Raw genomic sequence first — 27266 nt, 5'->3', positions numbered from 1 at the left:
AAAAGAAGGCAATGGGGCTGTTTTCATAGGAGGCCTTCTGCTATTCTGGGCTCACCCAGTGTGGCTTTGGGGTCCATTTGCTAAAGTGCAGCATTGAGTTGGATAGAGAAGTATCCTCCTCTCTCTGCAGCCTGGGAAATGGTGGCGTTGAGGGCACTAGGGTAACTTCCTTGGAACAGACAATGGTGTTTCCACAAGAGTAGGTTCCGCATTAGCCATAGTAATATTTCTTCACCAGGTTTGAGGTCAGCAGTCTATGAGGAGATAGAGAAGTGAGAAAGAGGTTAAGAGCAGAGCAGACAGCACAGGCTTTCTAAAGACAGAAAGTTGTGAAGCACCCCAGGAACAACCGGGGTTCCCTGGGAGGGGTATAAGTTTGAAGTTTACCCATCAGGCTCAACCATGGTAACTCATGCCTCATGTGCTCATGTGACTGCCATTGGGTCACCTTTATCACAAGCGAGTTGGGTCAGGACTGGCAGCTGGGGACAAACACATCACTCTGTGGAGATGGTTGGTTTGATCAACACAACTTTTAATTAAATGGGAATTTAAATGCTATAAGACACATGACATTCTCTCTTTGTTTTGCCACAGACCCTATCACTCCCTGTTACTTTATACCACCTGATTTACATCTCTATATTACCTATGTAACCCCTGTAGATATCTGTGTTGCTGAGTCCTTCATTATAGTCTCTCAAATGACTTTCTGTTTCTGGCATTCTGTGATTCACAGTGATCTTGGCAAGAGCACTTTGAATATCCCCACCCAGCTTGTGGACCTACATCCCCTGTATTGGATGTACTGGAGGTATTGGATGGGGGTACTTATTTGGGCCAATGGTCAACTCTGATCATGGGAGATAATTGTGTTTTACCACCTTTCTCTGCCATTTTAATAATGAACTAATGACCAGGAGGTGAGAAACTGCCCAGAGAAAGCCAGGATACATATTCTTTAGAAGACTGGTATACCAAGCAAGGATCAGCCCACTCCTTAACATCAAAACCTGCTCCTAGGATGTGTTCTAGAACTGGTTTTTAATTAACATCATAGTTTTGAATCCATGTCAGTTTCTCTCTTTCAAAAGTTCCTCTTTGCCAGCCTCATCTCTAACAAATGTGTCCTTGGTGATTGATTGAATTTCAAATATCGATGAGCAGGTGGCCAACACATCTTTTCAGTCTGAGATGCTGTCCAAGTCTCTCAGAATTTCACCACACAGGAATTGTCTATTCTGTTTATCAGAAGTCTGATCCTGAGAATTAAGTGGAAATCATGTAATGAGAAAATAAACTTTTTCTCCTAGCAATGTTATTTCTGTCCTTTTAGTGACAATATTATCAAATTACATGTGAGTGGTGTTCTATACATTTTGAAATTATCTTCATGCAATCATCTCTTATAATTCTAATCCTAAGAGATCTTAGGGAAGATAGTACCATTCTGATTTTCCACAGAAGGAAGCTAAAGCCCAGAGAAATTAAAAGCCTTTATATGGTTGAAATATAAAACTTGAAGAGTCCTCACACCTACCTACATTCAAATAAAATTTTGGGGGGAGAATTAAATTTACCTTTAACTTTTTCTCATAAACAATATTTATAAAAGACTCTTAATTCCTAGTTCTGTGGGTTTTCCCCTTCTATTCGTTCTCTTGATTTGGATGTCTGCAGATTGGGGTAGTAATCATGATAAGGAGAAAGCTGAACAAAGATACCCAAGCAAAGTCCATGTGCAATTTTATGATAAATTACCAAAGAGATGTCCTCAGAGGAAAGGTTAGGTGTGGTGCTGTTGGGAACCACTGGCACATGAAAAATGTAATAAAATCAGGTTAGCAAAGAAAAGAAGACAGTCTACCATGAACTTGGTCTAATAGAATCAAATCAAATTATATCCAAGGTTACACAAGTGGGATATAAGAATTGCAATCTTTGATCAAGATATTCCCGAGCAGATAAAAACTGGCCCAAAGGGCTGGTCATGGTTTGCATTAGCAATGCTGCACTCCTAGGGCAGAAGGGATTTAAAGAGTGCACCAGCTGAAAGTGTATGGAGTTCAAAGCCAAGAGTAAGAAAACAATTAGAAACAGATACAGCCTGCTTTACACAGCTTGACCAAAGAAAAGTGAAGATGGTTTACATAAGCAACAGGACTCCCCATAAGAAAGAAATACATCTTTTGAGAAAATCTTCAGGGGAAATAAATTCTCCTAGGAAAGAGAGAAAGCGGTATGTGAATGAACATAGTAGGTAAGCACCTTGGAAGAATCCCAGAACTCCTAAGGATCTGCAAATTATGTAAGGGTTTGTCTCTCTTGCAAATATCTACCTGAAAGAATAGGCACTAGGAAGTCAGATTGCATATTGAGCTTGTGGTGCCGTCGTGAAGCTCAGTTATTAACTTTAAATAAGCCTCTAACCAACACTGAGAACTTTGGTTCTGTGGAAATATTGACTGTTTACAATCACAGGAGGGTGAATTCTAAGAAATTGTGCAATAATAGTCACTGGCAGTCACTACGAGCTGTAATTAAGGCATAAAGCTCTTATTCAGAAGAAACAAACAGCTGGAAGAACAAACAGGGTTCTCATTAGTGACTTTTCTAACTTATTTTCTTCTGAAGCAGCTCATCAGTTGAGAATCACTGTTAGGCCAAATGCATCTGAAAGATGTTATCAGAGGATGTCTTTTTTCTGGACTCATGTGCTGATTCCCGGTCACTCATCCATAGCTAGGTTCTCCCCTGCACTTTTTAATGGACTTTTAGTATTTCCTTTAGACATGGTTGGGAGGAATGGCAGGACAGGTCTGCCAAAGTTCTGTTTATGTGAGATGCAGAATTCACTCTAAGGAAAAAGAGAATCTAGCAGAAAGGGTTTAGCTAAAGGGTGGGCTGGAGAAGTGCAGAAATGGAATAGAAGTTTTAAATTCAAGTGTTTATCACTCAGTTGTCAATGATCCATCAACTATCGATTCACATATGAGTCCTAGGTTTAGGGAGCTGCAATTAAAGTAAAAAACAACCAGAAAGATTGGTTTGCTAGAATCTCCATGGGCTATTGAGAGCCCAAGATATCAGCAGAACAGTGCGAGCAGAAACAGGAGACAGCTCTCTTGTTGCTGACATACGTGTCCCTGAAGTGGTAGGAGGATGGGTAGGGAAGAGTAAACAGACGCAGGGTGGATGTTGATCAGAATCAGCTCTCTCTCCCGACTTCAGCAAGTGTCATGCATGTCAGAAACGGAGCACCAGGGCCTTGGGTACGGAGACCTGCCCTGGACAGTCGATGGCCAAGGCAGAGGCCCTGACAGGGATGCCATAAGCCATCAGCATAACTGCTCCTCTATTAATGACAGCAATGAAAATCAGCATTACTGTGGTTCAGAGCAGAACAGAAAAGGGAAGGGCAGGGCAGGCATGTGTTAGCCAAAGCTTGTGTCTTCTCACAGCTATATGGGAAGAATCTCAAGTACCTCAACTTTCTTGAAGATTGAGAGTGAGAGTATCTTTGTTTAATTGCTATATTCTCACTGTAGTCATGGGGAAGTGAGGGCTTAGGGCACTCAGGTGATACAACAGAGACAGGGAAAGTCTATGCCTCCTGAGTTATATGCCTGATTTTAGGAGCAGGAATGAAGAATGGGTGCTCCCCCTTGGTTAAATCCTGCCCCTAAAATGATTTGATTTTGTTTGGAGGTATTTGCTTTTCAACTCATTTGGCAAGGAAAGGGTATTTCTCTTGGATCCAGGTGGTGGGTAATTTCTCCCTTCTGCTGACTGCAGGGAGGAGACTCTGAAACAAGAGAATAGAAGTCTGGGAGATGTGGAGCATGCAGTAATTCCAAACTTTGGTAGCACAGAAGGAAAGGGTGGGCTTTGGGAATGGAAAAAAGAAAACCAGGCCACTGAGTACATTAGCTTTATGTTCATAGATATGGTGGAAAGGAGACAAAGAAGGTGAATTCTGATCGGGGAGGGCATTCAGATTTAGGAAAAAAGTGGTCATGACTAGAGGAAGTCAGATGGAGAAACAGAGAAAGATTTGGGATATAAATAGAATGACATACATCACCAGGCAAGGAATATCCTGGTAAATTTCAAACTAGAGAAGAGCTCTTTAGCCTGATAAGAAAAGCTAACCACAGTTGCCAAAAAAAAAAAAAAAAAAATTATTGAAGCTAAAATGGAAATATGACAGGATATAGGAGGGAATAGAGGAAGGAGTGGTTACTGGCTTTAATGAGACCCAGGAGTAGGAAGAAAGGGGGAGTCTTGTAGAAGCTTATTGAGAGCAAAGGTCCTGTCTTAGTCATCTCTCTAGTCTTGGGGCCTGGCATAATCCCAGGCATTTAGTTGGCATGTAATAAAATTACTAAGCTGAAAGTTGTTTCTAAGGTTATATGCTTGAAGTAGTATCACCAAATGGTGTTTGCATAGTTCTTGTTCTTCCTCCTTTTCCTGAGTCAGTTTTTTAAAAATTTGTTTTCAGTTCCAAAGGATATTTTTTTCTTCGTAACATGAACAGATAAACATATTTTTTTTCTTTTTTTTTAAATCTCCTTCTAAACCTTTCCCCTTTGGTAACCATAAGTGTATCTTCTACATCTGTGAATCTATTTCTGTTTTGTAAGTAAATTCATTTGTATTATTTTTTTAGATGCCACATAAAAGTGATACCATATAGATTTTTATTTCTCTCTTACTTCACTTAGTATGATAATCTCTAGGTTCATCTATGTTGCTGCAAACAGCAACATAGATTCATTCTTTCTTATGGCCAAGAATATTCCATTGTAAATACGTACCACATCAATTCATCTACCATTTATCATTTATTTATCCATTCATTTGTTGATGAACACTTAGTTTACTTTTATATCTTGATTATTGTAAATAGTGCTGCTATGAACACTAATGGGCTTCCTGGGTGGCTCAGCAGTAAAGAATCCACCTGCCAATCAATGCAGGAGACACAGGAAATGTGAATTTGATTCCTGGGTCAGGAATATCCCCTGAAGTATGAAGTGGCAACCCACTCCAGTACTCTTGCCTGGAGAATCCCATGGATAGAGAAGTCTGGCAGGCTACAGTCCATGGGATCACAAAGAGTTGGACATGACGGAGTACACACTCACTATGAACACTAATAATAAGTTCTGGAGAGGGTGTTGAGAAAAGGGAACCCCATACACTGTTGGTGGAAGTGTAAATTGGTGAAGGCCTCCATTGGAAACAGCATGGGGGTTTCTCAAAAAACTAAAAATAGAGCTAGCATATGATCCAGAAATCCTATTTCTGGGCATACATCCAGAAAAAATGAAAACTCCAACTTGAAAAGACAAATGCACCCCAATGTTCACAGCAGCACCATTTATAACATTCTCTTTTTCTTTTCAAGCATATTTAGTTTCATAGTGTGGAAAATAATTTTGGTTTTTTACATTTTTCATAGAGTATTGTTGTTTACTTTAAATCTATATGAGTATTTCAGGCACTATTGACATATTCAAAACAAATTTATGTCTGTTGTTTGTGAATGCAATAAATGCAAATGCAATGAATTTTAGTCTTTGATCAGAAAAAAAACTATGCCTTGCTCTATTTTTAAGTATGTCATAGGTTTTTGTCAGCAAAAAGAAGGAACAACTGTGTCTAAAGGATAAAATACCAGGAAACTTTTTAAGATTCAGCACAAGCCACCTTGGAGGAATAACTTTCTCCTGGGAGGACCATTATGAAAATGGTACATAGTCACTATTATTTATTCATGTGAAATTAGCATTGAGTTTGGTTATTGGTATTTCCCTCTTCAGAAGTGAGTGGTCTGTTCTGTTTTTCATGTGTTCAGTGAGTTTGAATATTAGTTGTTACAGTTGTTCCGGAGGAGGCTGGCATGAATTTCTCACAGCCTACATGGGTGTCCTCCATCATGTGGCAATCTGTACTGTCCACACTGCAAGGGAGGGCTGGTCTAATTTTATAAGCAGTGAAGAGAAGGTGGGCAGGGTGAATGGCCACAGAGTGTGCCTGCAGGAACATGAATATTCCCCTGCTTTCTGTTTTTCCAGGAGAGGTGAGATTCCACTCTGTAGAACCTTACAACAAAGGCTGTTGTCTGCTCTGCCATGTGCTGACATCCGAATGGTTCCAAACTGGGAAAGGAGTACATCAAGGATGTATATGTCACCCCGCTTATTTAACTTCAATGCAGAACACATCATGCAAAGTACCAGACTGGATGAAGCACAAGCTGGAATCAAGACTGCCAGGAGAAATATCAATAACCTCAGATATGCAGATGACACCACCCTTATGGCAGAAAGTGAAGAGGAACCAAACAGCCTCTTGATGAAGGTGAAAGAGGAGAGTCAAAAAGATGGCTTAAAACTCAACATTCAAAAAACTAAGATCATGGCATCTAGTCCCATCACTTCATGGAAAATATATGGGGAAACAATGAAAACAGGGACAGACTTTATATTCTTGGGCTTCAAAATCTCTGCAGATTGTGACTGCAGCCATGAAATTAAAAGACACTTGCTCCTTGGAATAAAACTGTGACCAACCTAGACAGCATATTAAAAGCAGAGACATTACTTTGCTGACAAAGGTCCATGTAGTCAAAGCTATGGTTTTTCCAGTGATCATATATGGATGTGAGAGTTGGACCATAAAGAAAGCTTAACAGAATTGATGCTTTTTAGCTGTGGTGTTAGAGAAGACTCTAGAGAGTCCCTTGGACTGCAGGGAGATCAAGCCAGTCAATCCTAAAGGAAATCAGTCCTGAATACTCTTTGGAAGGACTTATGCTGAAGCTGAAGCTCCAATGCTTTGGCCACCTGATGCAAAGAACTGACTCATTGGAAAAGACCCTGATTCTGGGGAAGATTGAAGGCAGGAAGAGTAGGGGGTGACAGAGGATGAGATGGTTGGATGATATCACTGTCTCGATGGACATGAATTTGAGTAAACTCCAGGATTTGGTGATGGACAGGGAAGCCTGGAGTGCTGCAGTCCATGGGGCCTCAAAGAGTTGGACACGACTGAGCAACTGAACTGGACTTTGAAACTATGACATCATTATGGTTGAAAATTCCCCAAAACCCTCTAAAATACATCTATCCTCACATTCCCAAAGTCGACACCTCCGGTAAAAACTACATTCCCCAGTCCTGCAAAGTTTGGGTTGTTTCTGTTTGCTTTTTTCATTAACATTTTGGGAAATAACCTCCAATTGAAGTAAAGTAAATGAAAGTACCCTTTTTGTTTAATTGTTGTAAGATCGAAGGCATATGTAGATGTAAAAACCTTAGAAATGAAGCGATGTGTCAGCAGTTCCTGCAAAGGTTTGGTAGGGGCTGTCCAGTTCTGCAGAGCAGTTAGTAATTGGTAGCTGTAACCAGAGTTCACCACGGCCACGGGTTCTCTCAGCCAGGGCAGTTTCCGTTCCCTCCTTCCTAAAGCGGGAGTAATACTGACTCCACTTCTGTGCCTTGCTATCCTTTAAACCAAAGTGATTCAACTGAGCCCCATTCCCCATCAGAGACCTTCTTCCCACATTTCCAGGTATATATATTGCAGCACACAGCAATTGAAACTGCCCTATGTTTCCTTTCTTTCCATCATTTTCAGCCATAACGATGTCATAGTTTCAAAGTCCAGTTCAGTTGCTCAGTTGTGTCCAACTCTTTGAGGCCCCATTTCCTTTCTTTCCCTGGTGTGTTGCAGTCATGAAACACACCAGGCTTCCCTGTTCTTCACTATCTTTCCGGGTTTGCTCACATTCATGCCCATTGAGCTGGTGATGCTACCTAACCATCTCATCCTCTGCTGCCCTCTTCTCCTTTTGCCTTCAATCTTTCCCAGCACCAGGGTCTTTTCCAATGAGTCAGTCTTCACATCATGTGACCAGAGTATTGGAGCTTCAGCTTCAGGATCAGTCCTTCCAATGAATATTCAGGGTTGATTTCCTTTAGAATTGACTAGAATTGACTGATTTGATTTCTTTGCTGTCCAAGGGACTATCAAGAGTCTTCTCCAGCACCACAGTTCAAAAGTATCAATTCTTCGGTGCTCAGCCTTCTTTATGGTCCAACTCCCACATCTGTACAGGACTACTGAAAAAAACCATTGCTTTGACTATATGGACTTTTGTTGGCAAAGGGATGTCTCTGCTTCCTAATATGCTGTCTAGATTTGTCATAGTTTTTCTTCCGAGAAAGCATCTTTTAATTTCATGGCTGCAGTCACACTCCTCAGTGATTTAGGAGCCCAATAAAATAAAATCTATCACTGTTTCCATTTTTTCCCCATCTATTTACCATGAAGTGATGGGACCAGATGTCATGATATTCCAGATGCTATACTAGGTCTTGGGTTATAAAATAAAGTTAATACAGCTTCTTAGATACAAGGGAGAAAGAGAGTCTTTTTTAAGTAACATTTATAGAGTACCACAACAATTGTTATTAGTTGCTGGTGGCCTTTGTAAATGCAAGACTGGGAAAATAAAGAAAGCTTCAATTTGGTTACTGGGTCAGCAGGCAAGCCCTTTGGTAGTTATAAAGAGAAGAATAATGTGGATGCTTGAGGAGAGTAGTTAAAGTTGGGAGCAATCATTTATACAAAAGTGACTATGTTACTGAGAATGTGAGGTGGAATTGTGAGGTGGGTTTAGAATAGTAATTAGAGATCACGTATTTAGAGCAAGGTATTCATTAACTGGGCTTCCCCAGTGGCTCAGCAGTAACGAATTGGTCTGCAGTACAGCAAATGCAGGAGATGTGAGCTCAATCCCTCGGTTGGGAATATCCCTCTGAGGAGGAAGTAGCAACCCACTCCAGTATTCTTGCCTGGAGAATCCCATGGACAGAGAGCCTGGAGGGCTACAGTCCATAGGGCCACACAGAGTCGGACACGACTGAAGCGACTGAGAATACATGTACACTCATTAACCATCCTGAAAGCAGAGAAGCAAAATGGCAAGAATGATCCAGGAGACTTAATTAAGAATGAATTTATCTGATTGCAAGTGACAAACAACCCAACCCAAATTGGCTTAAATAGTGGCTGTGTTGTTAGCTGAAGAACTGAAAATACAAATACAAGGCTGTCATCAATAAATCTGGTACAGGAACCAAATGATGTCATTAGGATCTGTTGTTTCTCAGCTCTGTTCCCTGTGGGTTGGATCCATTTTGAAACAGACCATTCTGACTCCAGCCGGAAAGTCCTCACTATTCCTGATCCTTTCAACAAAAGCCCTGGCACCCACTCTGATTGGGCCTGATTGGCTTGAGTCATGTATCTATTCCTGAATCTATCTCCGGGGTCAGAGTGAATGTAGTACATTGAAGGCTTGAGCCCTGTGGCTTCATAGACAAACGGGTGGCAGGGGAAACTCCCCAGAGGAAAGTTGGGGAGCCATCATTTGAGATACTAGATTCTAGACACTAGATATCTAGATACTAGATAAAAGAATCTCTGAGATTCTTTTCAATTTAAGTATGCTTGAAGGAAATATCCAGAGATGAGTGTTTCAAAGAAAAACGTGGGTAAATGAGTAAAGACTGATGGTCTAAGGGTCTGTGTTGAATAGGAAACAAAATGGGAGAAAGTAGAGTCATATCAACATAGAAGATCCTGGTGAGGCTGAAGAATATTTGCATTGGAATGAAGGGAGTAAGAACTGTGTGAGGCAGGACGTCCCTGGTGGTCCAGTGGCTAAAACTCTGCACTCTCCATGCAGGTGACCTGGGTTTGATCCCTGGTCAAGGAACTAGATCCTACATGCCACAACTAGGAGTTTTCATACTGCAACTTTTTTTTAAGAAAGATCCTGCATGTAGCAACTTAAAAAAAAAATAAAAGAAAAGAAGAAGAACTCATACGCTGCACCGAAGACCGAAGATGCTACATGTTGCAGCTAAGATCCAATGCAGCCAAATAAATAAATAGTAAAAAATGAACTGTGTACCCACGGGCAGAAAATCTGTAAAGAAGAGGCCATTCCAGTTCAGAATGTGTCTGTGGCAGTGTCTTAGCTTGGCCTTGTCCTGTCAATTGGATGTCACATTCTCAGCCCAACCACTTAGGGTTATGACCAAAGACTTGTCCCATACCCGTGGTTTCCTTAGTCTTGGCATCCAGCCTTGATCTTCATGGTATATGGACTTATGCTTGCTTATACAAGCTCTGGCTGACCTCCCACCTCTGACTCCCAGGCCTTCTAAAGTCTTGGGAAGAAACTGCCTGCTCCACCTTAGTTACTGGTGGAGCCCAATTCCCACCTCTAACCACTGGGCCCCTACCTGTGCAATGGAGACAGCAAGGACAGCAGTGTCCCATGGCTGCCTTGACACAGGAGTGGCCTCACTGCCAGAGGCTACAGGTTAGTTGAGCTCCAGCTTTCAGAGTTCAGCAAAGCAGTTACTGCAGTGTCCTTCCCCACTTGGTCCTCCTGTATGGTTTGGGACAGACCTCCAAGAAGCTTGACCTCAAGACCGCTTCTTCAGCCTCTTTCTATATTCTGGGAGTTACTTAAAATCTAAAATTAATCCCCTTTCTGCTTAAAATGGAGCCTGCCATTTGCAACTAGGAACACAGAACCATATGCATGGTGAGGACCACTGGTGAGGCAGAGTCAGAAAGAATCCTTATACATTAGACAGACTTCTCCACACCTAACTAGTTTTCCTGATCCATTCTAGCTCCTACAATTCATTTTCTACAGAACAGACGGAAGGATTTCTAAAACAGTTAAATCAGATGATACCACTTTGTTTAAATTCTGTTTAAATCCTAGAATAAAATCCAAACTCCTTCATACAGCTATGAAACCTCATATGCCCTAGGCCCTGCCTACCTCTTGACTTTATTTCCTATCACTTTTACCACTCTCCCTATAGTGGTCATCCTTTCTGGGCCCTGAACTTGCCAAACATAGTCCTGCCCCACAGCCTTTATCCTTGCTCTTTCTTTTAACTGGGATGCTCACGCTCAGATGCTCAGTCACGTCTGACAATTTGCAGCCCCCAGGACTAAAACCTGCCAGGCTCCTCTGTCCATGGGATTTTCCAGGCAAGAATACTGGAGTGGGTTGCCATGCCCTCCTCCAGGGGATCTTCCCGACTCAGGGATTGAATCTGTGTCTCCTGTGTCCCCTGAGCCACCAGGGAATATTCATCCCCAAATCCTTGCATGACTGACTTCTCATCACTCAAGCAACAGCTGTTCAGAATGAACTTTCTGAACCCTCCTATGAAGTCCCCCTATTGCATGCAAGCCCATCACACTTATCTTCTTTTTTGCCCTTTCCCTTTCTGTAATTATTTGTTCACAAATATTTGTGTATAGTCCCTCCCTATGAGAGCAGAGACCTCACCCATCATGTTTACAGCTGTATTCCCAGGGCCTAGTAATAATTGTGGAATGTATGAATAAGCAATTAGGGAAATAGTTGTGGAAGACTTGCGATGTGAATCAGAGAAATTGTATGGAAAGAATGAGAGATGGAGCCACTCAACCGAAAGGCAATGCATAGTGCCACTGTGCACTGTCACACATACACAAAGACACAAAATCTAAAGAGGAACATTCACATGGTGGAGGGCATGTGTATACTATTATGAGACTTTTCTGGAAGATAAGAGTTAAATGTTTTGTTCTAGCAAAATTATCTATTCTGACCAATCTTGCATCAGATGGAAAAAAAGTCTTCATGAAGGAATAGTAAGTAAGTAAGTAAGGTTGCTCAGTCGTGCACAACTCTTTTCGACCCTGTGGACTGTAGCCCACCAGGCTCCTCTGTCCATGGGCTTCTCCAGGCAAGAGTACTGGAGTGGGTTGCCATTTCCTTCTCCAGGGGAACTTCCTGACCCAGGGATCGAACCCAGGTCTCCCGCATTGCGGGCAGACGCTTTAACCTCTGAGCCACTAGGGAAGACAGGAAGGAATATTTGTTTCTAAATTCTTACAAAGCCACCATATGGGATATCAGTGATCTTGACATGAAAAGAAGGTCCAGAAGACTGAGAGGGACTTGGCATTCCTGTGCAGCAAGGGAGGGCTAGGCTTGTGCTGCTGAATGACATAAATCTTGAAAGCCAGGGAAGACTTTTGACTTTGTATATTAGTTATTAGGAGCCATTGTAGAACTTGTTTCCAGTGGGTTCAAGGGTTCTGCTGCCCTCCACAGGTACCTGGGGAGAAGTCCAAGGAGATTGTAAATGAGCAAAAGGTCATTGGGATGCGTCACTCACAGCCATAGACTTCTGCTTTCCCCCATGATGCTGTTGCACAGCAAAGGATGAGTAATAATGCACAGTGCCTGCCGGATGGCAAACAATCAAGAAATAATTGCAAAATGAATGTGTGAGGCAAAAAAATCTGCGTAAGCCATAGTAGAGAAAGTATCTCCTGGGATCTATTTGGCTATGGATGACAGCATCAACATAGTCATGGGGGCAGATTGGCAGAAGAACTTACAGAGAGGATATGCTTGTCCCTGGAAGAATCAGGACCTCCACCATCTCCTTAGTAAACATGACCCAAAAAGACAGAGTGCAACTGGAAACCGGACTCCACAAGGCCTGGTGGGTTTCCTTTTTTTCCCTTTTTTGGATCTCTGTTTTGCCATGATGATGTCTCCTGAGGTGGGCATAGCTCACAGAGAGAAAGTAAGCCAAGAATTCCTGGTGAAATGCCTCTTGGGTAGAATCAACTCCCGGTCTTCATTTTTCTTTATTCCTCGGCTGTGTTTGTGAACAGAGACCATGTGTTTGTATAACTGTTTTTCATTAAAAATCCTTGAGGGCTGAAAACTGGAGAGTAGGCTGGAGCTGACGCGGCTACTTCTTTGCCTTGCCACGAAGTCCAGGAACAGGGACTGCTGAACTGACCCAGCTGCACTTGGTGCGGGACGCATGTTTTCCTTCTGACTCACTCTCCTTCTCCTGCTCCTTCCTTTTGCCTTTCCTTCCCCACCTGTCTCCTTGCTTTCATCTTTCCCCCCCCTTTTTTTCCCTTCATCTATTTCAGGTTCTTCCTAAATACCAGCTTTGTTGCAGATATCCCACTGATGTTGAGGATAAAGAAATTAGTGAGAAATCTCTTTCTTGAGGAGTACACACTTGAAACTTTCCTTGCATTTTTTAGGAATTTGGCTCAAATTCAGATTTAGGAGTAAAATGACTTGCTTTGAGCATCAAAGCTGCCAGAGCTCAAATACTGGGCTCTTGTTTGGATGGCTGTGAGGTGAGCCGGAAGGCAGCTGGGAGAGCCTGAGCTTGACCCTGGGCTCTGCATCTTGTGGGTAATTAGCTAGATTGGGCTGACAAGTCTGACTCATGGGATCTCTCCCATAGGGTACATTTTAGGAAGACTAGCTGACTGCTTATTGAAGATGGTATTTTAGAAAAGGGGGTACAGCTTATAACCACTAGGAATGTTATTTGTGACTTTTTTGCTTCGTTCAAGAGGAAGATGGTGACATACAATTTAATGTTTTGGTGTGCATGTTTTCTTAGATTTTCAGACACAAGGTGTCAGGCAGAGGCTTCCCTAATTTTTGAAGCAATTTTTAGATATAATTTCTGAGATGCTAATCAAGACTGCTAAAGTCACTATGATCATTTCTTTGTAGAAAATAACTCAAAATTTGTCTTTACCAATAAAGAGAAGAGAAATTTAGTTAAATTCAGAAGTCGAGGACAGCAGATCAAGGTCCTGGTAACAGTTTAGTTATAAGTTGAGTGACTCTGAAGAATTCGTTAACTAATTTATCTAAGTCTCATCCTTTTTACTATCAAGTGGGCTTCATAACATTACTCACCCCATCCATTTCACAAGGGTATTTAAGGGTTCACTGAAACAGGAATATAAAAGTCCTTTGAACGATGAAGGTTACTGCTCAACTAGGTCTGGGCATGATAAACGCAGTGTCTCAGAGTCATGATATGTGAAGGTTCTGTGACATTTAGCTCAGGTGCAGTGACTCCTGAGATTAGCCTGAGATTCTTCTTCCTGTCTTTGCACTTGTGGCCTCAAGGTTGAACTTCCTTCCTCTTTCACATCTTTCACTCAAGCTCGGCCCTTTAAATGAAAGTTCCTGGTATTTCTCTTCACAGCAATCTGATCTGTACTAAATGAGAAAGCAGGGGTCTGATGACTTTTAGCATCATCCTCTCCACGTTCCCTTGTCTGAGATGCCTAATTCAAATGCTTTCTGGCTACGTTGAGCCCATCTTCTCATAGCAGTCACGTGAGACCCCTGGTCTCCCTCACTGGGACCTTCCCACCTCCAGTCATCATTGCAGCTGGAAGGGTGGTCCCCACCTTCACAAGTGACCATCTTCTTAGTGGCTTTGTAGGCAAATTCCTCTGAAGCATCTGTCTGCAGATTAGGATTTGACAAAGTCTTTACAGCTGATTCATAACCTTCATTAGAAAGCTTAGGTGTGACATATTTTACGTAGTCATTTGGCTTTGGACCACAGTCTACTTTTCCAAGTTTAATCACTCTTCTCTGTCTAGAGTTTTAGTTCTGAACGACTGCTATGTTTCTAAAAATTAAACCCCCCACTTGCAACATGAATTTGCCATTATTTGGGGGATGTGAAAATTATGCCATAGATACTAAAGGCAATTCCCAAAGAGGAGTCATTTTAACATTTTTAATTATTTATCACTGAATTATGTCTTTAGCCTCTGGATGTTTCCCTTTTGAAGGACAGTCCTTATTTGGATTCAGGAATTCTAATATGTTTGAATTTCTTAAAAAATGACTTATTTTATACTCAGGGATGCAGTCATCTTGCAGTTAGTTACTCATCTAAGGACACTGGATTTATAATCTATTTCAAAAAGAATGTAAAATGGCTTTCAATAAATACACGTATAATAGAGCTATTATAATAGAAACTTCAAAGCCATTAGTGACTTCCTGCTGCTAAGTCGCGTCAGTCGTGTCCGACTCTGTGCGACCCCATAGACGGCAGCCCAACAGGCTTCTCTGTCCCTGGGATTCTCCAGGCAAGAATACTGGAGTGGGTTGCCATTTCCTTCTCCAGTGCATGAAAGTGAAAAGTCAAAGTGAAGTCGCTCAGTCATGTCCGACTCTTCGCGACCCCATGGACTGTAGCCTACCAGACTCCTCCGTCCATGGGATTCTCCAGGCAAGAGTACTGGAGCGGGGTGCCATTGCCTTCTCCGTTAGTGACTTGGGTGGGGATTAAATACTCCTGAATCAGAGTTACTGGTTTGAATTGCTCTTGAGGGAAAAACAGGGAAGATTAGAACTCGGTCTTTCAGTCATTGAAAAGGTAATATTTCAGGTTTTTCAGGAAACAGGACAAGGCAGCTGACATTGGCTCAGCACCCACTGAATGACTGCAAGAACTTTCACATGCATCACCTTTGTCCTTGCTGACTGGGAGACACCAGGCAAGTACCTTCTGCCTCAGGGCTGCGATCTCTTTATCTGTGAGCTGGGGAGAAGATGATTCCACACTCACACATTTGCTGTGAGAATTCACTGAGCTGCTTATTAGGCGCTTGCAGAATGCTTTGCACATTGTAAACATCCAACAAATAGCACCTGCGATTCCTACAGCATCTCCAGGTAGAGTTACTATCTCCATTTAAGAAGCAAGCTACACCATTTGTCAAGAGTGTCAGTAGTGTATAGAAGAGCTACCATTCCAATTAAAAGTCTCTTTAATCAAAAACTCTATGCCCTGTCTACTGTTTCTGTCAATTCTAAAAGGAATTTGCCAAATGGAAATTTTGTTTTTTTATATTAAAGAATTTGAATGACATAATGAATAGTGTAGGAAATAGCCTTCCTGGGGCTATTTCATAGACTCACAATAAGAGCCTAGAGATGAACATTAGACCATGACTCAGGGAAACCATTTCTGTAAGGGCCAGGCTCTCTAAGGATCTAAGTTAATGTACATGGAGAATTGGCCCCTCCACCTGCTTCTACCCATTCTAATCCTGGCTAATCACAGGGATGTTTTGTAATATCAGTAATAGCTTAGTTGGCCTGATCACAGCAGCAAGAAAGGTGATTTCCTAATAGAAACAGCTCATCCTCAGTAACCTTGGATGGTTCATGCTGCTGCTGCTGCTGCTGCTTCTGCTAAGTCGTTTCAATCGTGTCCGACTCTGTGCAACCCCATAGATGGCAGCCCAATAGGCTCCCCCGTCCCTGGGATTCTCCAGGCAAGAACACTGGAGTGGGTTGCCATTTCCTTCTCCAATGCGTGAAAGTGAAAAGTGAGGTTAAAAAAAGTCTCTTCTCCACCCCACAGCAGCCCATCCCCAGGCTGCCTCTTTGTTTTGCTTGCAGTTTTCACATCCTTGGCAACAGTCTCCTGCTAGCCATTGTGAGCCCTGACAAGAGCCTATGATTTATTTCTTTTCCCTTTAAAAATTTATTTATTTATTTTAATTGAAGGATAGTTACTATGCAATGTTGTGATGGGTTTTGTCATGTATCAATATGAATTGGCTATAGGCACACATGTGTCCCCTCCCTCCTGAACACCCCTCCCAATTCCCTCTCCACCCCACTGCTCCAGGTTGTCACAGAGCACCAGCTTTGGGTGTCTTGTATCATACATAAAACTCCCACTGGCTATCTGTTTTACATATGGTAGGGTATATGTTTCAATGCTAGTCTATCAACTCCTCCCACGCTCCCCTTCTCCCACTGAGTCCAAAAGTCTGTTCTTTATGTCTGTGTCTCCTTTACTGCCCCACACGTAGGATTGTTGGTACCATCTTTCGAGATTCCATATGTATGCATTAATATATGATATCTGTCTTTCTCTTTCTGACTTACTTCACTCTGTATCATAGGCTTTAGGACGTGTTTCTGGCCAGCCCCAGGGGAGAATGGTATCCACTTCAGCCTGTCTCCTTGACCAGTTTACTCTGTCAATAGTCCCTGCTGGAGCTGGCACGTGACCAAGGGTGAGTCAGCCTCTCGCCCTGACCTGGCTCCAGCCCTGCTGGCTCCTCCTTGCACCTTCGCTTCTGGGGCAAAGGCTTATCTTAGAGATCCCAGGTTCTACTTCCTTCTGCTGCTTCTCACCTTCTGCTTTAGGCTCTTTCTGATCAGAATGTCTCCTGGATAGAAGTGGGTCTATTTGCAATGCCAAAGAATGCTCAAACTACCACACAATTGCACTCATCTCACACGCTAGTAAAGTAATGCTCAAAATTCTCCAAGCCAGGCTTCAGCAGTATGTGAACTGTGAACTTCCAGATGTTCAAGCTGGTTTTAGAAAAGGCAGAGGAACCAGAGATCAAATTGCCAACATCTGCTGGATCATCGAAAAAGCCAGGGAGTTCCAGAAAAACATAAACATCTATTTCTGCTTTATTGACTATGCCAAAGACTTTGACTGTGTGGATCACAATAAACTTTGGAAAATTCTGAAAAGATGGGAATACCAGACCACCTGACCTGTCTCTTGAGAAATCTGTATGCAGGTCAGGAAGCAACAGTTAGAACTGGACATGGAACAGACTGGTTCCAAATAGGAAAAGGAGTACGTCAAGGCTGCATATTGTCACCCTGCTTATTTAACTTATATGCAGAGTACATCATGAGAAACGCTGGACTGGAAGAAACACAAGCTGGAATCAAGATTGCTGGCAGAATTATCAGTGTCCTCAGATATGCAGATGACACCACCCTTATGGCAGAAAGTGAAGAAGAACTAAAGAGCCTCTTGATGAAGGTGAAAGAGGAGAGTGAAAAAATTGGTTTAAAGCTCAACATTCAGAAAATTAAGATCATGGCATCCAGTCCCATCACTTCATGGAAAATAGATGTGGAAACAATGGCTGACTTTATTTTTCTGGGTTCCAAAATCACTGCAGATGGAGATTGCAGCCATGAAATTAAAAGACACTTACTCCTTTGGAGGAAAGTTATGACTAACCTAGAGAGCATATTAAAAAGAAGAGACATTACTTTGTTAACAAAGGTCCGTCTAGTCAAGGCTAAGGTTTTTCCAGTGGTCATGTATGGATGCGAGAGTTGGACTGTGAAGAAGGCTGAGCACCGAAGAATTGATGCTTTTGAACTGTGGTGTTGGAGAAGACTCTTGAGAGTCCCTTGGACTGCAAGGAGATCCAACCAGTACATCCAAAAGGATATCAGTCCTGGGTGTTCATTGGAAGGAATGATGTTGAAGCTGAAACTCCAATACTTTGGCCACCTGATGTGAAGAACTGACTCATTTGAAAAGACCCTGATGCTGGGAAAGATTGAAGGCAGGAGAAGGAGACGACAGAGGATGAGATGGCTGGATGGCATCACCGACTCAATGGACATGGGTTTGGGTAGACTCCAGCAGTTGGTGATGGACAGGGAGGCCTGGTGTGCTGCAGTTCATGGGGTGGCAAAAAGTCAGACATGACTAAGCGATTGAACTGAACTGACTGATTTGCCCCAATCAAGGTCTTTCATTTCCTCTGAACTACTACTTTGATTAAAGTAAACGTAGTTGATTGAACACATAAGTTTAAGTTGCTATTGATTACATAGGCTATTTTGTTTGATCCTTACAATAAAACCTAGGAAGTGAGCAAATCAAACTTCAGGGCTGTATTGAAGCTTAGGGAAAGGAAAGAACTTGCCAAAGGTCATATTACTTGTGAATGGGAAGAGGTAGGGCTTAAACCCAATCTGGCTGACTCCAACCCAATGCTCCCTTTTAACTGATTTCCTCTCTGTTCAGGTTTGCGGCTCTCTGGGCAGAAACAGAGCTCAGAAAATCTCTTAGTCATTGTCTTTTTTTCCTTTTGGTTTTTAAAAATTTTTATTGGCATATAGTTGCTTTACAATGTTGTATTGAGTTCTACTGTATAGCAAAGTGAATCAGCTATATGGATACACATATCTCCTCTTTTTTTGGACTTTCTTCTTTGTCTGGTTGGCTCTTAGATTTAGAAAAACCATTTCCCAGGAAACTAGTGATAAAGAACCTCCTAGTCTCTGAATATCTCACTGCAGATTAGTATTATCCACTGTCTCCACACGAGCACAAATCTATCTTCTTTAGTAATAATGAATGATGAAAATGGGTTCAGATGCCTGACGGGTGTGCAGTCTCCTGTCTTATTTGCCAGGACGTGCCAAGTCAGTCAGCCTTTCTCAGCATGGATGCACAGGACTTCCGACTCACTGTGTATTGAATTGAGATGCTGGAATCATTTTTTTTTTTAAAGTCAAGTCAACCATGGGGAGTTGAATGCTGAACTTTAGAGGATGAAATGATGAAATGCAATTTCCAGCTGGAAATTATTTTTTAAACTCCTCAGTGGGATGAATTTTCACTCTTGGCTGGTTTTGTCTTCTCAGACACATAGAGTTGGCAGCCCTCCTCAGAGCCTGTCCTGAGAAAACATACAGAGAAACTGCCTCACCACCCAATTTCTGACTTCCTCATCCATACAATCCCTCTCGTTGCCTCTCAGGACCCTCAGCTCGCGTGCTGGGAAGCGCAGTGTGGGCAAAGAACAGTAGCTCTGGAGGGCACGGCCTGGTTTCGATCCCAGCTCAGCCATTTACTAGTTGAGTGTTTTTGCTACTGCTAGGTCACGTCAGTTGTGTCCAACTCTGCTCAACCCCAGAGACGGCAGCCCACCAGGCCCCTCTGTCCCTGGGATTCTCCAGGTAAGAACACTGGAGTGGGTCGCCATTTCCTTCCCCAATGCATGAAAGTGAAAAGTGAAAGTGAAGTTGTTCAGTCGTGTACAACTCTTGGTGATCCCATGGACTGCAGCCCACCAGGCTCCTCCGTCCGTGGGATTCTCCAGGTAAGAACACTGGAGTGGGTCGCCATTTCCTTCCCCAATGCATGAAAGTGAAAAGTGAAAGTGAAGTTGTTCAGTCGTGTACAACTCTTGGTGATCCCATGGACTGCAGCCCACCAGGCTCCTCCGTCTGTGGGAGTTTCCAGGCAAGAGTGCTGGAGTGGGTCGCCAGTGCCTTCTCTGAGAGGTCTTATATTCACTTAGGCCTTTGTTTATAAGGTGGGTCTCACAAGCACATAACTTATAGCAATGCTCAGAGACATGATGGAGATAATGCATATGAAGGGCTTTGCTACCTGCAAGCATTTCACAAATATTGATTACATCTTTAAACTTTTGATTATCTCAAGCCACTCCCCTTCACCACCCACCCCCTTCTACAATTGCTTACTCTACTTTCATATACCAATGGAATTTTCTTTCCCCTCCTCCATCCCTAGAGAAGTTTACAATTCCTCAGATCACTGAAACTGGACAGAAGCCAGAGGAAGAACAAGACCTAAGAACAAGCCACCACCCCTTCCCTCCCCTATTTCCTCTCTGTTTCTTTTTTAAGTAATTACTTAAATTAAAAATTGATAATTACATAGTACTTTTTTTTAAAGTACAAAGGTCTATTCATTGAAAAGAGGTTTCCTTCCAACGCAGTCCCCAAGCCCACTCACCACAGATGAACACTAGTAACAGTTTCTTTTGTTAAATTGACCTGTAGTTGATTTACTATATTGTGTAAGTTTCAGGTGTACAGAACACTGATTCAATTATATATACATATATCTGATCTTTTTCAGATTCTTTTCTCTTATAAGATCAGATCAGATCAGTCACTCAGTCGTGTCCAACTCTTTGCGACCCCATGAATCGCAGCACGCCAGGCCTCCCTGTCCATCACCAACTCCCGGAGTTCACTCAGACTCACGTCCATCGAGTCGGTGATGCCATCCAGCCATCTCATCCTCTGTCGTCCCCTTCTCCTCCTGCCCCCAATCCCTCCCAGCATCAGAGTCTTTTCCAATGAGTCAACTCTTCGCAAGAGGTGGCCAAAGGACTGGAGTTTCAGCTTTAGCATCATTCCTTCCAAATACTGAATATAATTCCCTGTGCTACATAGTAGGTCCTTGTTATTTATTTTGCATATATAGCAGTATGTATTTTTTAAATTAATTTTTATTGGAGTACAGTTGCTGTACAATGTTGTGTTAGTTTCTCCTGTACAACAAAGTGAATCAGTTATATGTATCCATATACATATCCTTTTTGGATTTCCTTCCTATTTAGATCACCACAGAGTACTGAGTAGAGTTCCCTGAGCTATAAAGTAGTTTCCCATTTATTATCTGTTTTATAAGTAACGGTTTCTTGTGTAATCCTCCAGAAACTTGTATGCATGTGCATGCATTTAAACATAAAAATGGATATAATATATATCCTTTTTCATTTTACACAAATGAATTTATTTTATATATGCTATTCTGCAGCTCCTCTTCTAAACCTGATTAACAATTTAAGAGATATTTGCTCATAAGCACCTTATTCTTTTAATAACTATGTCAAATTATTTTGTTCGAATTTATCAAACTTCAGCCAGTCTCCTTTTGGTCCACATTTAGGTTCCTTGCAAATTTTTACTGTTAAAAAGAATGCCGCAAGACTATTTTTGTGCCTGTAGCGTTCTAATGTTAATAATGCCAAATTTGGCCTCTGACATTCCCACTTCACGTACTGTGGGAATCTGCTACCTATTCGTTTAGAACTGTTATCTATCCACTTATAACTCTGGTAACAGTGTGGACTATCTGATGATTGAATCTCTCTCGGTCTGATAGGTGAAAGTGGTATATTGTAATTAAAATTTCATTTCATTTTGGTGATGGCTTTATTTCCTTCTTGAACCTCTCTTCTGAACTTTACCTGCTTATTATTGACTAATTCTCTTTTTCCATAATTGTTGATGTTCTTTAATTCTTAAGTCGTGTCTGATCCTCTGTGACCCCATGGACTACAGCACGCCAGGCTGCCCTGTCCCTCACTGTCTACTGAAGTTTGATTAGATTTATGTCCCTTGAGTCAGTGATGCTATCTAACCATCTCATCCTCTGCTGCCCTCTTCTCCCGCTGCCCTCAATCTTTCCCAGCATCAGGTTCTTTTCCAATGAGTTGGCTCTTCGCATCAGATGGCCAAAGTATTGGAACTTCAGCTTCAGCATCAGTCCTTTCAACAAAGGGATGGCTGGATGGCATCACCGACTTGATGGACATGAGTTTGAGTGAACTCTGGGTGTTGGTGATGGACAGGGAGGCCTGGCGTGCTGTGATTCATGGGGTCGTAAAGAGTCGGACACGACTGAGCGACTGAACTGAAGTATAGATCTCATGCTGGATTGTTTCTGGTAATTATTCATTACTGAAGGGCACCAATCCATCTGGGAGAGCCATTTACTACAGAATGATGCTGAAAGGGGCAGAAAGCAGAGGAATGGGCTGGTTGGCAACTGCAATTTGGGTGCATTGTTTCACAATGCCTTCTTTCTTAATATGCTGCCTCCTCTGCCTAGGATACATGTATTCAGCTTTAGGTGTTGTTCCTTTAGGGTAACATTAAGATAAGGATGATGTATTTACAATGAAGCCTTCTATGTAACGGGTGATTTGTCTTGATAACAACAAGAACAAACCTGCTATTGCTGCTTTCTCTCCTCTTCCTGCCACCCTTCCAGTAGATGTCTTTGAGAGGTTACACATCTGTAGTGCATCTTTCCCTGTCTCTTCTGCTGTCCTGGAATAGGGAATGGAGTCAGGGATGCTCCTGGGGCCCTCTCACACTCACAGGCATTGAAAATGTGTGCCAGCCATCATTGGATGAAACTTTGTGCCAACTACCATTTGAGAACTCGGTATTCTGCCCACTATATTTAAAGATATGTTTTTGCTTGAAAAATTATATTTTTATTGAGTGTTTTTGTTTGGGGACTTACAGGTGTTTTTTCTCTAATTTTTTCAAAGATGGTGATTTCTCTTTTTTTTTTTTTTTTTGCAGCTTTTAATTAACTTCAAGGAGGGGAAGAGAGTACAGTGTCCTTTAATATTTTAAGATGAGAGTGCCTTAAAATCTATCTCTGTTTTTTAATGTGGAAGAAAAAAATCAGCCTCTACACTGTATATTGTCTTGTAGTTGGAAGGATTATTCTCAGTTGATGTGATCCTGAAAACAGCAATCTTTTGAATAGGCACAACATTCCCACATCACACCTTGGCCCTTTTTACATGGCAGCTGAGTCTCAGAGTAGAGGACAGTGATTGTTCACGCATGCTCAGATTTCTTTCCTTCTGAGCTGGAAGTACTACCCTGCTGGCAGTAGTATTCTGCTGTTCCTCAGGGAAAATATTCCGGCTTCCTGCCTTATTATTCTAGTGTTTTGTCAGTCATAATGACATCAAGGAACATGGGCAACTGACCCAAGGCAAGCAATCCCCTGGAGCCCAGAATCTAGATGATCATCACAACACAGGAAGCAGGTCCTATTGGCCAGCCCGGGAGAGCCCGTAGGTCACTGCTTCTGTGACCCCTAGAGGGCTCTTGCTTCCTGTCCTTCCCAAGGCCAGGTGATTTGACTACTTGCTTCTGTGAGTGATTTGTGTCCTCCCCATGAATTCTATTCTTTTGTTTACATACACAAGAATAGGTTTTTGTTGCTTGCTCTATTTAGCACATTCATGGAAATTCTGGAAACTGCTCAAGGTACACTGCTAGGAAGTGGCAGAGCTGGCATTTGAACCAAGACATTCTGACTCTCAGTTTTGTGACCTCTCCTTTAAACTTGAGGTGAACTAAATACACAACAGTTGTTTCACATCTTGGAACTGGAATGGGTATAGCCTGACCATTATTTCAGGACAGTCAGACTAAGAGGGCTGAGGACCAAAAATCTGGGTCTTTACTAAGCTGGAGCAGGTAGAGAGGGGACAGTCCAAACAGCAGACACTGAGGGAAGATTCAGAAAAAGCATAGTATCCAAGAAGTGAGGCCAAATTAGGACGTAGTTTAAGCAAAAACAGTATCTCAGGTCAAAATACTGTGACTGTGTGTGTGTGTGTGTGTGTGTTTATGGAATGGGTAGAGAGTGAGGTGGCAAGGCCACCCCAGGTGGGTAGGTCCCTGTAGCCAAGAATGTGGTTGAGGATCAGGCAGGAAGGCCCTTGTCATCAGAGCTCTCAAAGGGCAGCAGAGACCCCACCACTGACCTGGGTCTCAAGGGTAGGACTCTCTTCTCCACCTGTTCATTGACCAGGGGCAGCAGGATGGCACAGGCCTGGGAGTCGGACACACACCTGAGGTAGAATTCCAGCTTCAGAAATTACTCATCATGTGACCTGGCAAGTTCCTTAACCTCTTTGCATCTAGCTGTCTCAGTTGTAGTTGGGAATAAATGTGTCTATCACACAGAGCAGGGGGTCAGGGATGAAACAGGAAAGCTGTGTAAATGCTCTGCCTGAAAGATTACAGGTGCTCCATAAAAAGTAACTGTTGCTGCTAGTGACAAAGTTAAATAATTGTAATAAATCTCCCAGTCTCCAGCCTCTCCCCACTCCATCCTCTGCACCTGCCAGTTCCCTCTCTGAACACAGACCTGGCCAGGCCAGTGGCCAGCTCAGGATCCAGCCCCACATCTCGGGAGGTCTCGCCCCCCTTTCCAGCTTCACCACCCACTGCCTACTTTTATCTCAGTCATGTAAAACATCCCTTTACATACAGAGTCTGTAAAGTACTTTCAAGTTGCCTGCCTGTTCTGGGTGGTGCTCCCTTTGCCTAAAAGTGCTTTCTGCTTCTTTCCACTTGCCCCACCTCTGCCCCACACCCATCAGTTCTCTGCTCACTTGTCACCTCCAGCCTGAGGCCCTTCCACCCCCTCAGACAGAGTGAGGTGTGCCCTCTTGTGTCCGAAGCCCTGTGCACAGGTGCGTGTGCATACTGCAGCAATTTGAAAGCATGAGAAGCAATCATTCATTTCTCTGTTATTTGTTCAGCCGGAGGAACCATCCCTCATCGGGAGCTCCCTCTGTGACCAAAGCTCTGCTTAGGTACTTCTCACACTCTCATTTATCGCCACGGTAATTCTGTCAACTGGTCATGGCCTTCTCTCTACTTTTCAGCTCAAGACATAGAGGCTCAGAGGGATTAAGTACCCTGTTTGAGATCACCCAGCCAATCAGTGGTGAATGCATGCACTATCTTATTCTGAAGTCAGGCTTCAGCCAAGATGTGAGAAGGATAGAGTAAGCAGTGTTACCGAATGAAGATGCTCAAATTCCAACAGCAGAAAAAAAAAAACAAAAACAAAAACAACACTTTAGTGAGCTTACCCTGATTCAGGTATATAAATGATGTCCATTATGCTTTTCTGAAAATCATTCCCAGCCAAACACCATCATGCAATTGGTCTGGAGCCACTGAAGGAGAATTGAGAACACATTTACTCCGCCTGGGCCTGTCCAGACACATTGCTTTCTGAGGAAGTGCTAAAGCAAAAAGCATCTAATGTCCTGCCATCCTGACACCATCCTGCTTGGTCCCACCCCTACCTGGGCTGTGGAAAACAGCGATACTCCACACTCCTGTCATGCTCTCTGACTGGAGACTCTATGTCGTCAAACATCCCAGTGAGGTCGAACTTACCCAATGAGGGGGGCTAATCAGGTCCTCATCTTTCCCTTCACCCTGTCAGATTTACCAAGCACCTACTGTGTGCTGAGTGTTGCCAGCTGCCCACAGCCTCTGCCAGATGGGCACGGGGACTTAGCCTAGCACTCCTTGAACCTCTAGACTCTAAAGCACAGAAACAAAAGCTCAAGTAAACGCCACCCTTCTCTGCAGCTGGCATGCTGCCAGTGTCCCTGGCATGTATGCAGGGCAGAGCTGAGCATGCACCCCGCCTGGAGGGTGACTACTGCTGGCATGTTTGTGGTGCTCTCTGGCTCATCACTAAAAATACTTTGCTTCTGACTCTACTGAGCCAAAAAATATCTGGCTAATTCCAACTTTTTCCCTTCCAGACATATATTTGAAATGGCCTCAAGGTAAGTCTGCTAAAAAGAGATGATTCTGTGTCCCCGGGATTAATGATGATTTCACCTATGTCACATGCTAAATGGCAGACATTTCAGTACAGGTCTAGGTGTGAAGTGTTGCACATGTCTCTTTGCAGTAGGGTGAGGGATTACATAGTATTTTCCCTTTACTTCCCAATTCACACTGGGAATCTAATCCCCACCCCCCACTTTCACATGTCACCTCCCACCCACTCCATTTCTACCTGGATATAGTCAAAGAGATTCTTCTCCTTCCCAAATGACCAAATGTGATGTTCCACCCGGTCCTTCACCTGTAAGAAAGGAAGATATGAAATAGAAAAGCAACTCGATTTTTGTCTTCCCTTCTCTGGCTGTTGTTTCTGGTTTCTCTCCTGCTGCCTCCTTCTTTCCCATGTGTGTCTTAAGTGCTGGTGCCCTAACATCCAGCCTTGGTCCTCTTTTTCCCTTTCATCTACATTTCCTCACTGGTGGTCCCATCCACACCCATGATTTCAGTGAGTGCTAATAAGCAATAGCTCTCAAGCACATCTTTCACCCAGACCTACTTCCTGAGCATTAGAAATGTTATACCTAACTGCCTGTTGGAAAATTCCCTTTAGCATGTGAATAGCAACTCAAACTGTACATGGCCAATGTGGAATCCATGATTTCCCCATCTAAGCCTGCCTTTCCTCCTGATCTCAGTGAGTCTACCCAGTTGGCCAGGCCAGGCATCCCTGCTTCCTGGATTCAGTCAGTCAGTCACCGAGTCTGGACCACTCTGTCTGCACATTCCATGTTGGATTATCCTCTAACCTCCCCCTCTTACACCTCACTCTTTCTTGGGATTATAACGGCACCTTCTCACTGGACTCCCTGTTTCCTGTCTGGCCCTCCCTAATATCCTCAACACTGCTATCAGGGTGAACTTTCTAAACATTTGAATCTACTAGTTCTCTGACTTAAAGCCTTCCACAGTTCTGCTTGTCCTTAGAACACAGTCCCAGCTCCTTAGTCACACATAGCCCCTCACCATCTGATCTCGCTCACGCTCCAGGCTCACATTCTGTGTCTTCTCCTTGATTACACTAGCCTTGTCTCCTGCCACACGGACACTCACAGGCCCCCACCCACACCCACCTGGTGACACCTCTAAGCCTTTGTTCATTCCTGCTTCCCAAATGCCTGCCTCGCTTATCTCTCAAAACCTCCTGTACATCTTTAAAGACCTGCGTCTTCCCCCTCTGGGAATCTTCTCTAACTTGCCCCTACCTTACCTTAACCAAGGCCAGCTACTCACTCCTTCGACCAATTTCCATGTCAGCTTCTCTTGTAGCCACTCTCAATCTTCC

At 42.9% G+C, this 27266-nt stretch overlaps 1 long non-coding RNA gene across 1 annotated transcript; it reads right to left on the bottom strand.

Moving 5' to 3' along the window:
- Positions 1-35: 35 nt before the first annotated feature.
- On the bottom strand, positions 36-27266 carry LOC139187130 (uncharacterized). The gene is made up of 4 exons (XR_011570769.1): positions 27192-27266; positions 26157-26225; positions 25207-25293; positions 36-254 (listed from the first exon to the last, which is right to left on the bottom strand). It is a non-coding gene; the product is annotated as an uncharacterized lncRNA (long non-coding RNA).

Source organism: Bos indicus, chromosome 15 (assembly GCF_029378745.1).
Source record: "Bos indicus isolate NIAB-ARS_2022 breed Sahiwal x Tharparkar chromosome 15, NIAB-ARS_B.indTharparkar_mat_pri_1.0, whole genome shotgun sequence".
In the NCBI taxonomy this organism is placed as follows: Eukaryota; Metazoa; Chordata; class Mammalia; order Artiodactyla; family Bovidae; genus Bos; species Bos indicus.
The sequence above is the reverse complement of the archived record's forward strand: the minus strand, read 5'-3'. Positions and strand labels throughout refer to the sequence as shown.